The 15,529-nt window shown below is 46.2% G+C and overlaps 1 protein-coding gene across 3 annotated transcripts in view; it reads left to right on the top strand.

Annotated features, from left to right (window-relative positions):
* The window catches only part of DPP6 (dipeptidyl peptidase like 6), an 826,517-nt gene that overhangs the window by 507,349 nt on the left and 303,639 nt on the right, over positions 1–15,529 (top strand). The gene's annotated exons all lie outside the window — the stretch shown is intronic.

Raw genomic sequence — 15,529 nt, 5'->3', positions numbered from 1 at the left:
CATAAGGGTAGAATTCACATCTGTTTGTGACCTTGCTGAGTGCCTAGTATGCAGCCACCTGGTCACACGTCTTCAATACTTTATTTGATGCTTAAACAACCTAGTTTTAAGGATAAGGAGACATATGGACATGCCATTTTACATAGGATGGTCTTTTCTGATGAAGCGATTTTAAACAGAGACTTGGATGTGAGAACCATGCAGAGAAGCTCTCAGGGGGGAAGCATTCCAGGCAGCACAAAACAGCAACTGCAAAGGTCGTCTGGCATTACCCATGAACGATGTCGGGCCAGAACAGAAGGGCAGGGGGTGACAGCAGGGCAGACAGTGGGGTCAGATTCTGCAGGCTTTTGGAAGGTGGGTAGGCAAATGAGAATGGGATAGAATTTAGAAAAACGGGGGGGTCAGCTTTGACCTGTCAGGGATAACGGTCATATATTTTTTTTAAGATTTTATTTATTTATTCATGAGACACACACACACACACACACACACACACACACACACACACACAGAGGCAGAGACACAGAGGGAGAAGCAGGCTGTATGCAGGGAGCCCGATGCAGAACTCGATCCCTGAACTCCAGGCTCACGCCCTGAGCCGAAAGCAGAACTTAACTGCTGAGCCATCCAGGCGTCCCAGGGCTAACAATTTTAGAATACTGGGATGACATGGTGAAATTCAGCATGGGCCTAAGTGTCGTATCAAATATTTTTATCATAAATGTATTATATATTTATTGTAGTAAATTAGAAAACAGAGTTGAGCACAACTTCTGAAGACGCTACAACTCACCTGTAACTCCACCGACGAGAGATACCCACTGTTAAATTTTTATTCTTCCCTTTTCAGGTAATGTCATATGTGGGATCATACTAAGTGTGTTAAGGGAGGGGGGAGTGTATAACATAGATCATGAGCTATTTCCATGTGATACATGTGTATTTCCATTATCATCTTAATGTAATATCTGAATGGGGTCTCCTTACCTGAATGTATCTTAATTTGGCCCATCTTCAGATGCTGGATGGTTAGTGTGTGAGCAGAAGTGAAGTGACAGATATAAAAAGCCATCATAAATGAGGGATGATAGGATGTGATGTGCAGCTAAGCAGAAGTGGAGGGATGGCAAGAAGTACAGCCAGGTATGACTCGGAGGTTAAAGAGCCTGGGTAACCGGAATGGCTAAAACATTGCACTGACAGGGAATTGGTTTCTGTGGTTAGATGATGAGTTCAGGGGCAGCCTGGGTGGCTCAGCAGTTTAGCACCGCCTTCAGCCCAGGGTGTGATCCTGGAGCCCTGGGGCCGAGTCCCAGGTCGGGCTCCCTGCACAGAGCCTGCTTCTCCCTCTGCCTGTGTCTTTGCCTCTTTCTTTCTGTGTGTCTCTCATGAATAAATAAATAAATCTTTTTTTTTTTTTAAAGAAAGATGATGAGTTCAGAGTAGAAGTTGACATTAGATAACTAAGTGGAAGTGCTCTTATATATTGAGGACCAGGCATGAAGCTAGGTGAAGAGATCAGAGCTGCTTGGAGAGATGTGGAAAGTATGCATCATTGAGGGGCTGCTAAAGTCTCTGGGTGGGGGGTGGGGTGGGAGAAGAAAGGGGGGACCAAAGGCCAGAGGAGGTAGGAGGAGAGCGCAGTGGTGGGACAGCAGGGAAGACACAGAGAAGGCGAGTGAGGAGGGCCAGCCTACCCGTTGTGTGACGGCAGGTGGACAAGGCATCCATGGGAGGTTGCCCAGGGTGGCCACATAACTTCCCGTGCCAGCAGATACCCTGTCACTCATCCTGTTTCACACTAATGCCAGAAAGAGGACGTGGTATTTAGATATAAACAGCTTCTGCTGTCTGTACTCGTAAACAGCAGAAACTGTCTCCTCCGTGTCCGTGGAGTTGTGACCTCTGCACACGTGGTCCGAGGCTGCATATACTCTCAGTAAGCAGGTCTGCCTCTTCTGAAGGCCGTCTGGACTACCTGTTGCAGGTGACTGTGAGCAGGCCAGGGCCGCCTGCACCCCTCAGGGAGCCTGCTGTTCCCTGCCCAGATCTTCCCGGCACAGGCATGCAGGGAGCTAATGGGCAGAGGCTGCTGGCAGGGCCCGGGCCACTTGTCTGCTGGCCCCAGGCAGGTGCCTCCCAGCCTGCTCTGTTCTCCGTGTGGCCGGTCAGCGTCAGCAGGAACGTGCCGAGAGACCACAGTGACCGGCTTCAGGATCTCGGTGTTTGTTTACGCTCATTTCCACTAATCCAGCCACTTGTGAGCAGAGAGCCCTCTCTGTCTCTCGGATGCAGTACCAGAGAGACTGTAAAATTGGAGAAAATTGCTTCCTTTGAATGTAGGGAAATATCAGCTGGCTGGTTGATACCAGAAAAGTATATGTTTTAGAAGGTAAAATTGCAGATAGAGCACAGGGCACTGAGCAGCGTGATTTCCATATTTGCTTTTTCCTCTTCTCTTTTGTTATTCTGAAAACACAGATGGATATTTTTTTTTTTTTATAAAGCTCATAGGATTGGATAGAGGGGGAATTCAAGTATAAAATGGTCTGGGTATTTCTGCTGCTTTTTGAAAGCCACATTTTTTTCAGTCAAAACCATTAAGTCACGGAATTGTGGAGCGTGAGGAAGGCCCTGAGAGGCCATCGGTGAAGCCCGCACCAATTGGCCGGCAGTAGCCTCAGGGAAAAGCCCAAAAAGGACAAGTTGCCGAGACTAATGGTGTTGTTTAACATCTCGGTGAGGAGGTAAAGACAGTAATGTCACCATTTGAAGTCATTACGTAAAATACATATCCGAGAACATCACCACAGCATATTAAAAGCCCATAAGAAATAGATGAGATATAATGATAGCACATATTTGTGTAAACCATGTAAACCACCAATTTTTTCTCTCTTCTGTCATGATTTTCAAGAGTCCACTTTTCCTCAGGAGAAGAGAACCCCAGTTGTCTGGTATTAGGAGGCCAGTTACGTCTCAGACTGTTTTATTTTTTTTTTATTCTTTTTTTTTAATTTTTTATTTATTTATTTATGATAGTCACAGAGAGAGAGAGAGGCAGAGACACAGGCGGAGGGAGAAGCAGGCTCCATGCACCGAGAGCCTGATGTGGGATTCGATCCCGGGTCTCCAGGATCGCGCCCTGGGCCAAAGGCAGGCGCCAAACCGCTGCGCCACCCAGGGATCCCCACGTCTCAGACTGTTTTAACGCAATAAAACCCATCCTCGCCTCTGCTCCCGTCGACTCCGCCTGCGGCCGTTGGGGCAGCCGCCTGCCTGCGTCGTTCCGTCTCACTCTTAGTGCATCTTCTGCATTCCCAGCATCTGAGCTGAAACCAGGATCCACTTAAGGTCCTCTGAATGTTTGTTGGAGTTACCTGTGGAGAGGATGCAGCATGTAGTGCCAGGGGCGGTAGAAGCCAAGATTGCACCAGGCTCTTCAGGCCCCTCTGTGACCTGGGCCCCACTGCCCCTGCCACCCAGTGCGTGACCAGGAGTCACATCTCTGCAAGGCTCGGCTGGGCCACCCGCCCTCCCAGCAGAGAGAGGTGCCGTCTGGATCTTGTAACCCCCTCACCTTTAGCAAGGGCCATGCCGCCTCCCTGGGAAGTTTAAATACAGCCCCCACCTTTCTGGAACCTGGTGCCAACCCTTGTCCAGGAGCGAAATCCATCTCCACTTTGTGTGTTTGCGTTAGAAGAGGACAGGCTTTTTTTTTAACCTTTAGGATCTAGGAACTATATATGTAACTACATATGTACACACACACACACACACACACACACACACACGTTTTGTTTTCCTGAGAAAGGGATCGCAAGTAAGATTTTTCATGTTATTTTTTTCTCTGCAGTATGGTTGACAAACGTTTTCCAGGATGTGATTTGGTTGTGGCAGGGCTCTCAGGCTTTTAAAGACTTTTCCTGAGGAAACCCACCACACTCGGCACCCCTCTTTCCCTACACGGTGGTGCAGATGAGCAAGATATGGCTAGAGGCTCATGTGACACTTGAGCAGGTGTTCTTCAAAGGCTGGATCAAGGTGCAGGGGGGCGGCAGCTGCCCCACAGCCCCTCCCCAGGCGTGGCAGCCCACAGAGCAGGACTCACAAGACCTGTTTTCTTTTACTTTTGTTCAAATTAAGAGAGCCTGTAAAGCTCCCTAAGTCTCAATTACTGCCTCCACTGAGCCCAGGGGTGCGAGTCCTCTACAGACTCTTTCTGGAGCTGTCTTTTTAAAGCAAATCAGGAAGTTCCATTAATTATAGACTCCGCATCCTTGACTGCGCTGACCCTCATGCGAGCACTGACATTATCATTTATTGTTTCAATTAAATTATCCCACCAAGTCCTTAACCATGTCAGCCTACTCAAGGCTAATTAATTATCATTGACATCTTTTCAAACATTGATCACCTTCTTAATTAATAAAAAATGAATCACTTGCTCTCCTGCATGATTGAGTCGAATCCCCTATGACCCATCCATCCCACACTCGTGGCGTATCTCATTCTTCGTTCAGGTGTTTGTTTTCTTCTGTGGTCTTGTCCTTGACGGAAGCTTCTCAGGGCCAGGAGAGCATAATAGTGACTGTGCCATTTCTCTCCTGGACCAGAGTGTCTGGCTTGTGATGAAGTCTCCATAAATATTAATACAGCGAACAAATGACTGGGTGATTGAGCAAACGGAGTATTCGTGGAAAAGCTCTGAGAGTGGCTGGCTTGCTGGTTGATTGAAGGATAACCAGGTTTATTTCTCATAAGTCTCAGCATGTTAAGGAATTACACAAACCACTATAATGATAAATACACATTTGATCCTGTTTTCCTGCTGTAATTGGGGTATCTAATAGACGCTGGCGATAGCTGGTGGTACTAGACTTGATCACCCAGCCTTAGTTTCTATACTTGCCAATTACCGACTATAGGCAAAATGTACCCAACACAGTGCAAGTTCTTTACAGATCCCACTTCAGTTGATCGCCCAGAGCCACCTGAGAAAGGATGCGGGTGTCCATGTGTCCATGTGGCCCACATACCTGCAAATCTTTCAGCCATGTGGGGTCACCAGAAGCATAAGCACGAAACCATGTCGGTGGACAGAGCCTTTCCATGTTTTGTGTTACACTTCCTGATCTGTTCCCGGGTTGACTAGCCCACCCTCTCGGGGTGCCCCACTCTGACCCCAGGTCACAGTTGTCTGTCATCTACACGCTCTCTGTTCCTTGTGTGGACACAACCAGTAGTCTGTTCCCCCAGATGCATGAAACCAACGCTGCTTGATGACAGGCTTTTGCAAAGGGTGAGGATGGTGAGGGAGGAGAGCCATCACGCACCCCCAGAAGGAGAAGGACTAGAAACAAGTTGCACCTCAGCCTCTTCTGAAGGCGGTAGCTGGTAGTGATAGCCCATGATGTGGATCCCATTGAGCTGGTTGTCTTCCTGCCTGCCCTGTGTCGTAAGATGGGGGTTCCTTACTGCATTATCAAGGGAAGGCCAGGCTGGGGCGTCTGGTCCACAGGAAGACCTGCACCACTGTCGCCTTCACACAGGTTAACTCGGAAGACAAGGGAGCTCTGGCTAAGCTGGTAGAAGCCATCAGGACCAATTACAATGATAGATACGATGAGATCCGCCGCCACTGGGGAGGCAACGTCCTGGGTCCGAAGTCAGTGGCTCGCATCGCCAAGCTGGAAAAAGCAAAGGCTAAAGAACTGGCCACCAAGCTGGGCTGAGTGGACGCTGTTGAATTTTCTGTACATAAAAGTAATAAAAGGTTCTCTTTCAAGAAAAAAAAAAAGGCAAGAACATCAGAGAGGTTTCCATTGGCTTCCCTTTATTTCTTTCTGAGGAGGGCTTCCCAAACCCACGTGGCCTTGCTTTGCTGCTCTTGCTTCAGTTATAGGATCTTTGAGTTCATGCCCACGGCACCCCTGTCACCAACCAGGCAGGATTAGAAATGAATCAGCATTGCCTTCAAACTTTCTGTGCATCTCATGCTCATTTTGGAAATGTTTCAGGGCCTGGGCAGGTCGAATAACCAGGCTCCTGTGCTCTCTTTGCAAGCTGAGTATCTTCTAGGAGGCTGTCCTGGGTACTGGGATAGATCTTTCTAATATCTGGTGGTTGACAAGTGGTGGATATGGAGTTCATCCTTGCTTAAATCTCATCTCCTGTCTTATGGAGTGAAATGGGGGAAGTTTATGGGAATGGTCATGTTACCATCTGAGCTTTACCAAGTGGGTTCTGGCCTTTCAGATCCAAGTCCCTGACATGTGAGCCAAACTCACCTCTACTGCTTCTGACCTGGAACAGGCTGTCTCTCTGCTTCAAAGCCCCTTACTCACCCCCTCTTCTCTATTGTGGGCTCTCATACAAAGAGAAGATAGGTGAGGACCCTGCATGCAGCTTCATTCTGCAGGGTGGTCTCCTGTGCTTGGCAGTCTGCTCCCCTGCTCCTGCCTTGGGTGCTCTCTACACTTTCACAGCAAAGACCAAAAAAGCCAAGTTAAGAACTATTTCCAAAGACACATCTTTGGGACCTCTACCCTTTGCCAAGCAAGGAACCAACAAGTGAGTTAATTCTTTAACTTCTCCCAGGCCAAATGCTTAGACAGGGCTTCCATCCCCACAAAAACAGAAACAGAGCAAACCTCAGAAATTTAAAAATTGCTGTATACTGCCTATTAATACCAGTTTTACAGCTAAGGACAGGATCAGAGAGGTTAACTTATTTGCCCTAGGGCACACAGCTAACGAGTGGCAGATTGAGTCTCTCTGAGTTTTGTCTGAACTTCTCAAAAATTGCCTTCTGGGGATTTCAAAAACTTGCCCAATATTCAGTGGGAAGTTGATATTTTATGAAATGAAGAGCCTTAGTATGTGCTCTGGGAGTCTGGAAGTGTCAGTGGAGGACAAGGCACGTCCCCTGGGTGGTTTAATCCCCTCTTGCTCCTGTCAGGGCTAGCCCAGCCCCATAGCAGGGCCCACAGCTCTGTCTGATGCACGCAGCTCAACCCCTTGCTGCTGGTTTCCTGCAGGCCTGGCACCTTGAGCTTAGGTCATGGCAGAAAGGCCAGGGCATAAAGGATGAGTCTCAGCCCCATCGCACACACCTCTGGGCACCAAATACTTTTCTTAACACAGCTGTGAGGCACTAAAGACAAATGCCTAAGAAGTAAGCAGACAAATCTGAAAAGAATAGTGTTGCTGGATAACTTTTTAACAAGAACTTAAAGGAGTTCTGGGTTTTGTGTCCTAACACTTTGCTGGTAGATTCACACTAAACCCACGCTAGCTGCTTGGGGGTAAGTTTTAAGTCTGAAGTTCTCATGGACAGATGCTGCCCATTATCCAGTTCTCAGGCCTGGCAACAAGGTGTATCGGGGTAGCCAGAGTTCAGGAATGCTTCTCAGGAGTCATTTTATTTATCTGCTCCCATTAAGTTGCCTCAAAAGTGAAACCCACCTCTGTCCACAAACCCCTGTGACCTGCATGTGAATACTCACATGGTGTGCAGGGGACCGAGACGGGGTCTGTGGTCAAGGCTGAGAAAACGCCTTTCCGGCTGAGGAGGCCAAGGAGTACGTGCACCACACACCACCAGTCTTTCCTGGTGTGTTTTCTTTGCCAGCTCCCTTCTCAGTGACTCCTCACATTTCAAATAGGTTTAAAATGCCTCAGTCAATTGTTCATCCTTAAGCCAAATTGTTGGGTTTTTAAAACTTAATTTTGGGTTACCATCTCCAAACAAGTAAAGTTAAATGGATTGCAAATAAAATTAGTGTGCTCATTTGCCAGCTGATGGGCATTAGAAAAAAAGGCCACGTTAGCATTTCCCTGTAGTTCTGCTGGAAGCTGTGGGAAGCCTTCCTCCTTGATGGCCCAGGTCCCACCAGCAGCCCTCAAAGAAGTTACTAGGTGCCCACCAAAAGACAAGGCATACCGACAGCTAAAAAGAGATCTCTACTCCGCCTCTCCTCCCAGGCAGTCCCATCTGCTCCTTTGCTCCCCCATGGCCTTCTCTTGCCCTAGAGCCTCAAACTGACCCAGAGTCTCTGCCTCTCCTTTTTTTGAACCATCACTGGACAGAGTTTAAAAGAACGAAAACCTCTTTGCTTTACCTCCTTCCCATCCACCTGAATGTGTGCTTGATAAATGGGAGAAAGCAAATCGTCTTGGGAGGGGAGGTCATTCACTAGTTTTCCTTTCAGAGCTCAGGTTCTAAACTACCACCACCAGCCATGATGGTTCCACGTTTCCGGACAGTTCCATGGGAAGGCCCTGGACAGAAGCTGGGGGTTGTAACCTTGGGCTCCCAAGCAGAATCTGGCAAGCTCCCTTTCCCTGCTGACTCATGCATGACCTTAGCAAATCTCCTGCTAACATGGCTTTCCAGAATTTTCCTTCTGGGATAGAAACTTATCTCTTAAAGTCATTTCTTTCCAACCTCGTTAGCTCAAGGATTCTGTTACCACCTGAAACGAGCTAAGTTCCACATGGACTGTACTATGTAAAGCAACGTAAATAGATCCTTATTCACTTCATAGATATTATTAAGCATTCACCTGGAACCCTGGTTGGTTAGATAAAGGATCATAAAGACATATAGGGCATGGTTTGTACCTTACATGTGGAACATAAGGTGTATTGTAAAGATTAACTTATAAAGCATTAGCTTATTTTTATTTGCTTGATTATATCGAGGGCTGTTTCCTACCCCTAGTGCAGTGCCTAGAAAGTGCTCACTAAACAAGTGCATAGAACAAAATATATGAACTCACACCATTTTGTTCCAGAAAGAGATTTAGTACAAGTCAATGCAGACATCAGGTAGCCATAGAAGATCCTAATGACAACAAAGAAAGGACAAGTGCCTACAGTATGTGTTGTTTTTTTTTCTGACATTTTAAAGGAATGAAAATCCTCTGTGGACTGGGATACCCAAAGGAGGCCTCTCCTTCTTGCCTCCACCCTGCTCTCTTCCTGTCCTCATCCTGGTTGGCACCCTCCCCTCCCACCTGTTTCCTCTTCTGCCTAGACACCAGAGCAGGTGTTATTTGTACATTAACAGTCATGGAAATGCTTTGTGGCCAGGAGTGTTTCCATTTTACATGTGAGGAAACGGGCCAAAGGCTTCATCTGGGTCACATGGCTAGTATCACAGGAGAGAAGTGGCTGTTGGATTGTCTGTCTCCAAAATGTACAATGTGGACTCTTCCCTATGGGTGGTCCTTTAAGCAGGATGAAGATCCTGTTCTCATTTTCTCTTTCCCTTCTGCATCTGAGGCTTTGTTCTGAAGATAAGCCATAAAATCTCACTTAGGTATTGAGACTCATTCAAGACTCACCCAGAAATGGCCTTGCACTACCAGTTAAAAATCCACGAAGTTTCCTCCATATCTGTCTTCTTCATCAAGGCCTGGTGTACATGATCTGCAGGCTAACCTGAGATTCCTTTAGAAAATGGTGCTTTTTATGTCGCCAAGGTTAGCGGAAGCAGCCCAGAAGTCAGCACAGGGTTCCATATGTGACCTTTCAGAGAAGTCCTTGTATGTAGGACAGTGACCTCAGGGGTGTTGCAGGAGCCAGGCCCAAGAGAGGTCCCGGATGTTCTCTAGGCTCAGCTTCAGGGATGTTTCCAAGACCCCGTGGTGCTTTTGGGTCAAGTGTGACTTTAGTGAATGAATTGTAGGCTGAATGAGAGTCATTTTACAAGAGGACAAAATGTTGACATGAATTCTCAGTCCATACTTGTGGTGTCACGTGTAAGCATAGACCTGGAGCTTTCCATGGTTCTGTGAGTGGGGCACCCATTGAAGGCCTCTGGGGAAGTTTTATTTAACTTGATACAAAACAGTTGAAGTTTGATGGCCCATAGTTTCATTTTAAGATGTAGAGAAAGAACTGAAAATATTCAGATTTATTTTGTTCTAAAATGGACATCCTTTATCTTCTGAATTGCCTAGAGAGGTTAAAATAGTTATAGTATATTGAGAGCCCTCTTACATAATGAAAACACAATTTGGTGATATGTAATCTTACCAGTTTTAAGAGATAAAAATGCCTAGGGTAGTCCACTAATTTTTCCTTGTTGTTAGTATTTCTTGAACAACGTCATGATTTCTAATATTTAAATCTTTTTTAAAAAATATTTTATTTATTTATTCATGAGAGACACACACAGAGAGAGAGAGAGAGGCAGAGACACAGGCAGAGGGAGAAGCAGGCTCCCTGCATGGAGTCCAGTGTGGGACTCAATCCTGGGACTCCAGGATCACGCCCTGAGCCAAAGGCAGGTGCTCAACCACTGAGCCACCCAGGCATGCCTTTTTAAAAAAAAAAAAAAAAAGATTTTATTTAATGATTTCTAACAAATAAAAGAATTCAGGATAAGAAGTCCCACTTCTAGTGTTGCACATGAGCCATATGTGACTAATAAGCCCCTGCATATAGGTACAAGCAAAGGGCTGTTTCATGTGTGAGCAAGATATGTCATGGATCTGTAAAACCCATCCAGTTTTGTGGGTCCTTTCCACTATGGAGCTGCTAGACTTCTCTAAGGAATTGTAAACTGAGAGAAGCCAAGAACTGTGAGCACCATCTGGTAGAGTTCCTACATTACTTACATGGAAAGAGTGCAGCCCATGGAGGCAGCCCGTCAGGCCTCAGAATTCCCAATTCAGTGTTTTTTCTACCATTCCATCTCCTCCAAATCAGTTGATTTCACTCATTCATTATTCATTTATTTACTTATTTATTTGGTCAGTAATTGAAAAAGTGATGTAAGGAAAAATAAGGCACTTGCCAACTAACAGGACACTGGGAGAGCTTAAATGCCATGAGTGGTCAGGAGCTCCTTGCTGAGACAGAGCAGCTTCCTCCCTTGGGAGCTCAAGGAGAGTCCATGGGGGTGTCATTTGAACCAAAGGGACACTTGAACATAACTAGGACGTTGTCAAATACAAGTGTATGGTGGCGTAAGGTGGAAGTAGGGAATTCTGTTAACACTGCAGGAAAAAAAGCATAGAGAAAGAGTTGTGGTGCCTCTAGAAGCTGATTTGGGAGTTGGTTCCACTTAAGTTGGGAACATTCAGACCCTGTTAGGAAATGAGCCTGCAGTGTAGATGGGGTCAGACGGGGGTGGGGGGTTCTCTGCAGGTGACTCTTTCCAGCAGAGAGACCTGCGGTGAGACCTGCCTTGTTCTGATTCTGGGGTGATGAGAGCCAAGTGTCAGTATGGGCTGGAAGGGGATGCATGTATATGTTTTTATGAATCATTTTCTTCATGCACAGCCCTTTGTAGGGCACAAAGGGGGAACAGAAGGCTTAAGCAGGGCTGCTCCCTCTAATAAGCTCAGGATCTAGCTGGGATGCTGAGTCATATGCACAGACAGCTGTGTACATACCTGGATGCATGAAGGGGAAGAGGAGAGAAAAATCATTGAGCCCACAGTGCAGAGAGGGGATCAGTGGAGCTGCCTTTAGCAGGAGCTTGTTAATGAACATTGAATAAATACCTGCTGGAGAATATTGCCATGATTCAACAATTGGGAATACCCAATCCACCACACATATTTGTAGCAGACAATTTACTGGACAAAGTCTTAAATTTTCATAAGTAAGAATCTCTTAAGATTTAGAGATTTAACAGATATTATATATCTTAATTTTTAATGATATATCCATGATATGTTTTAAGACTTTCTTCTCTCTGGAACAAACACTGGCATGCTTCATTTATTTCAGGAAAAATACAGATATAACCGGACTTCTCAGATGCACTAAGTATAATCCCTTTTCTTAGGATCTGAGCCTGCAGATCTCCTGTCCAGAAGAAATGAATTAATTTTTGAAAAGTAGAATGAAGATGTCATGAACATTAACACTACAAGAAGTCACTCAATACAATTAACTTGACCCAAACGGGGGATATAGGAGCCCAGAGATTTAAGGTTTTTGCTATATGAGTAGATCCCATTACCAGGTATCAGATATTTATCCCCTAATTTTCAGCATTTTTACCAGAGGGTGATTCTCAGCAGTCAGTGTTCTCTGAGCACAGAGAGAAATGTGCACATATGGAGAGACTTGGCAGGAAAGCCAAGCTCACTTGAACCCATGGCAGTAATGATCTTTGACTCTTTTAAGCTTTGTGAGGGAGGCTCTTTAACAAAAGGGTCTCATCCGTCCTTATCATCCAGTAGTGCTACTGAGCAAACAGGGGGCCTGGCGTCTGCTTGACAGTAACTTGGAAGTGCATGCTGGGGAACAGGCTGGAAGTCTTCTGCAGTGTCACTTCAAAATTTAGAAATGTACACCTGACACCCAGTTTTCTTCAAATGCCCAACATAAGTCAACCCTCTGTGGTTATCTCTAAAGAACTTTGGTCGTGTTTCTAGTGTTTAGCCCGTATTACATTTAGAGGATATAAAAGAAAATGTATCCCTGTCTTCAAGGAAGTAGTGTTGCAGCCCACTCCTTGTTCACTCCTCATTCATTCATTCACTCCTCATTCACTCATTCAGGATTGTGTGAAGGGCTGACTCTGTGCTGGGCACCGTTCTAGGCACTGGAGATGAAGATGTGATGACAAACTCACTCCCTCGTGAAGCTTATGTTGTAGTCGGGTGGTGCTATTCTTCAAAGCATAAAGCCTGGGAGGGTGAGGGCCTCTGTGATCTTGAAGTCCAGCCTCTGCTATTATGGGTTTAAAAATAAAAACATAAAGATAACCTGTCCAGTGGGAATGCCTTCTAATCAAACTGTATCTGGGAGGCTTTTTTTTTTTAAGATATTATTTATTTGAGAGAGAGAAAGAGCACAAGTGAGGGAAGGAGCAGAGGGAGAAGCAGACTCCCTACTGAGCAGGGAGCCTGATGCAGGGTTTGATCCCAGGACCCTGAGATCATGACCTGAGCTGAAGGCAGATGCTCAACCGCCTGAGCGCCTCAGGTGCCCTCTGAGAGACTTTTTAAGCTGGAGTTGAGACAGAGAGAGGGAAGGAGTGGGAATAGACTCTCTAAATGAGATCATCACCCATAGAAAGATGTTCCCACTGTGATGTTGAATGAAAAAAAATTGAAAATAACATAATATGCCCATTTTTCTTTTTTTAAAGATTTTATTTATTACTTTTAGAGAGAGAACAAGAGTGTATGAGTGGGAAGAGGAGCAAAGGGGGAGGGACAGAGGGAGAAAGAGAATCTCAAGCAGGATCCCCACTGAGTGTGGTGCCCAATGTGGGGCTCCATCTCACAACCCTGAGATTGTGACCTGAGCCAAAACCGAGTCACATACTCAACCAGCTGAGCCACCCCAATAAGCCCATTTCTCTTGAAAATAATCTACATTTCCTACATATACATGACGGGGTGAAATCTGAAAGAGAATAAAACAAAGTGATAGCAATGCGAATCTGCAGGGATTAGGATTATGCATGCTAGTTTTCTCCTTCTCTTATCCCTGACTGCTGGACCCACCCACTTTATTTTTGGCAGAAACCAGCAGTCTTCTCTGTCAGTCACAAGAGGTCTTCCTGTTCATTAGGGTGATGGAGAGTACAGACTATGTACTCTCACGCTACTGAGAAGAGGGATAAGAGATGTTCTGGAAGGAGCTGTGGTCAGGGACAGGTGTGAAACAGGTCCAGAAAGGAATAGCATCAAAGGCAAATGCCTAAAAACAACAAAACAACAACAACAACAAACAAAAGCAAATGCCTGCTCTGTACATGTACAGAAAATGTCCGAATCAGGGAGATTGTCCTGGTCACTACAGATCAGAGAACCCTCTGAAACTCTGAGGTAAGAAGGAGTTGGAACCCAAAGAGAACGAAAGCAGGGTAAATCAGTTGGACAGATTTTAGCTGAAGGTAACAGAAATCCAGATAAGTGACTTAACCAACAAAGAAATTAATTTTCCCCACATAGAAGATACCAGAGATGGACGATTCGTGGCTTGTGTTACTGCCACAATCTGTCCTCAAGAATCCAGGCTTCTTCTAGACCAGATGACTCTGTGTAGTGGTGCCGCCATATGACTGTAGGATATCCAGCAGCATCCCTGGCTTCCACCCACCCCAAGCCAGTAGCACCTCAACACCTATGTTGTGAAAACCAAACATCTCCAGATATTGCATACCATCCCCTGGGGCGCAAAACCACCCCCAGTCGAGAAGTACTGTTGTAGCTCCCTGCCCTGCCATCTGTAACATGTGGCTTTTATCTTCAGATGCTTCTTAAAAAGAGAAGCAGGTGGTTATGTGTATTCTAAGTAACAGCTTTACCAAAGACTTAGTAGCTTTCCTCCCTGGAGGTGGCTATGGACTGACTGCCTTGTTGTCTTACATGGGAGTGAGGAAGGCACAGAGTGAGGAAGGGAAGAATTTTTTGTTGGATGTGTTGAATCCCTGGACAAGATGGGGGTTCTGATTTAGAGAAGAAGAAGCAGAATGGACCCTCTGGACAGGCTTCCGGCATGCCCTCCATGGGCAGTTAGAGGAAGAGGCAACCCACGTGCCTCTAAGTTCACAATAACAACAAACTTTCGGAGGACAGAGTGGGTCCTCCTGGTGTTACACACGCTTGTTGGAGCGCTACCTCCTGGCCTTATAGGACTGCAGGGTGTCTGTGAGCTGGTCTGTATTCTAGTATCCAGTGCAGCTGGAGCGCATGAGGAATGTGACAGGTTTTCATCCAAATTGCACATCACTGGCTGGAGCCAACAGCCTGGTGTGGCCAGAGCAGCCACAGCCAGAGCAGCATGATCACGGAAGAACTCCACTCATTTTTCATCTTACTAGGTTACAATTTATTTTTAAGATGTTTCATTAGTCCTTTACAACACCTCACCCTTTCATTTATCTTTGCTCTTTTAATAAAGCTTTAATCCTGTAAAAAATTAGAGAACAGTGCAATGAATCCCCGTGTCCCCTTAGTTCCAACAGTTCACAAACCACAGACAGTCCTTATTTCACATATACCCTCCCCCACCCCAACAACCGTGAAAGAAACCCACACGCCATATCATTTCAGCCACCCACGTTTCAGTGTGTGTGCCCAGGGACGCCAAGACCACCCTTGGGCTTGCTGATGCACCAGGAGAACTCCCAGACCAAAATAGCCATGACTTTTCACAGCCAAAGGATGCAAAGAGAAACCATCCAAGGGAAAGGCCTAAGGAACAACATCCAGGGCAACATGGGCGCCAGCCTCTAGAGCCCCCTCCCAGCAGGGCTCCGTGGGACATACCTTATTCCTCACAACAGGCTGTCACAGCCTAGCTGAACCACTGTCCACTGGGAGCCTCATTGGAAACCCAGTGCCCACGCATTTGGTCAGGGCTGTCCCATGCAAGCACATGCCCTGCATGGGCTGCTCGGAAAGCCGCTGCTCAACAGGTCCCACACACACAGCCTGCAGAGCCAAGGCAGAGAAAGCCTCCCCTTCAGTTAGGATGAAAACATTCCGGCTGTAGGTAGTGGCGATGTGGCACAACTGTGTGCATATACCACACAACGCTGAAT

The sequence above is a fragment of the Vulpes lagopus genome, chromosome 4, assembly GCF_018345385.1.
Source record: "Vulpes lagopus strain Blue_001 chromosome 4, ASM1834538v1, whole genome shotgun sequence".
NCBI lineage: Eukaryota > Metazoa > Chordata > Mammalia > Carnivora > Canidae > Vulpes > Vulpes lagopus.
Note: the sequence above shows the minus strand (reverse complement) of the source record. Positions and strands in the feature narration are given on the sequence as shown.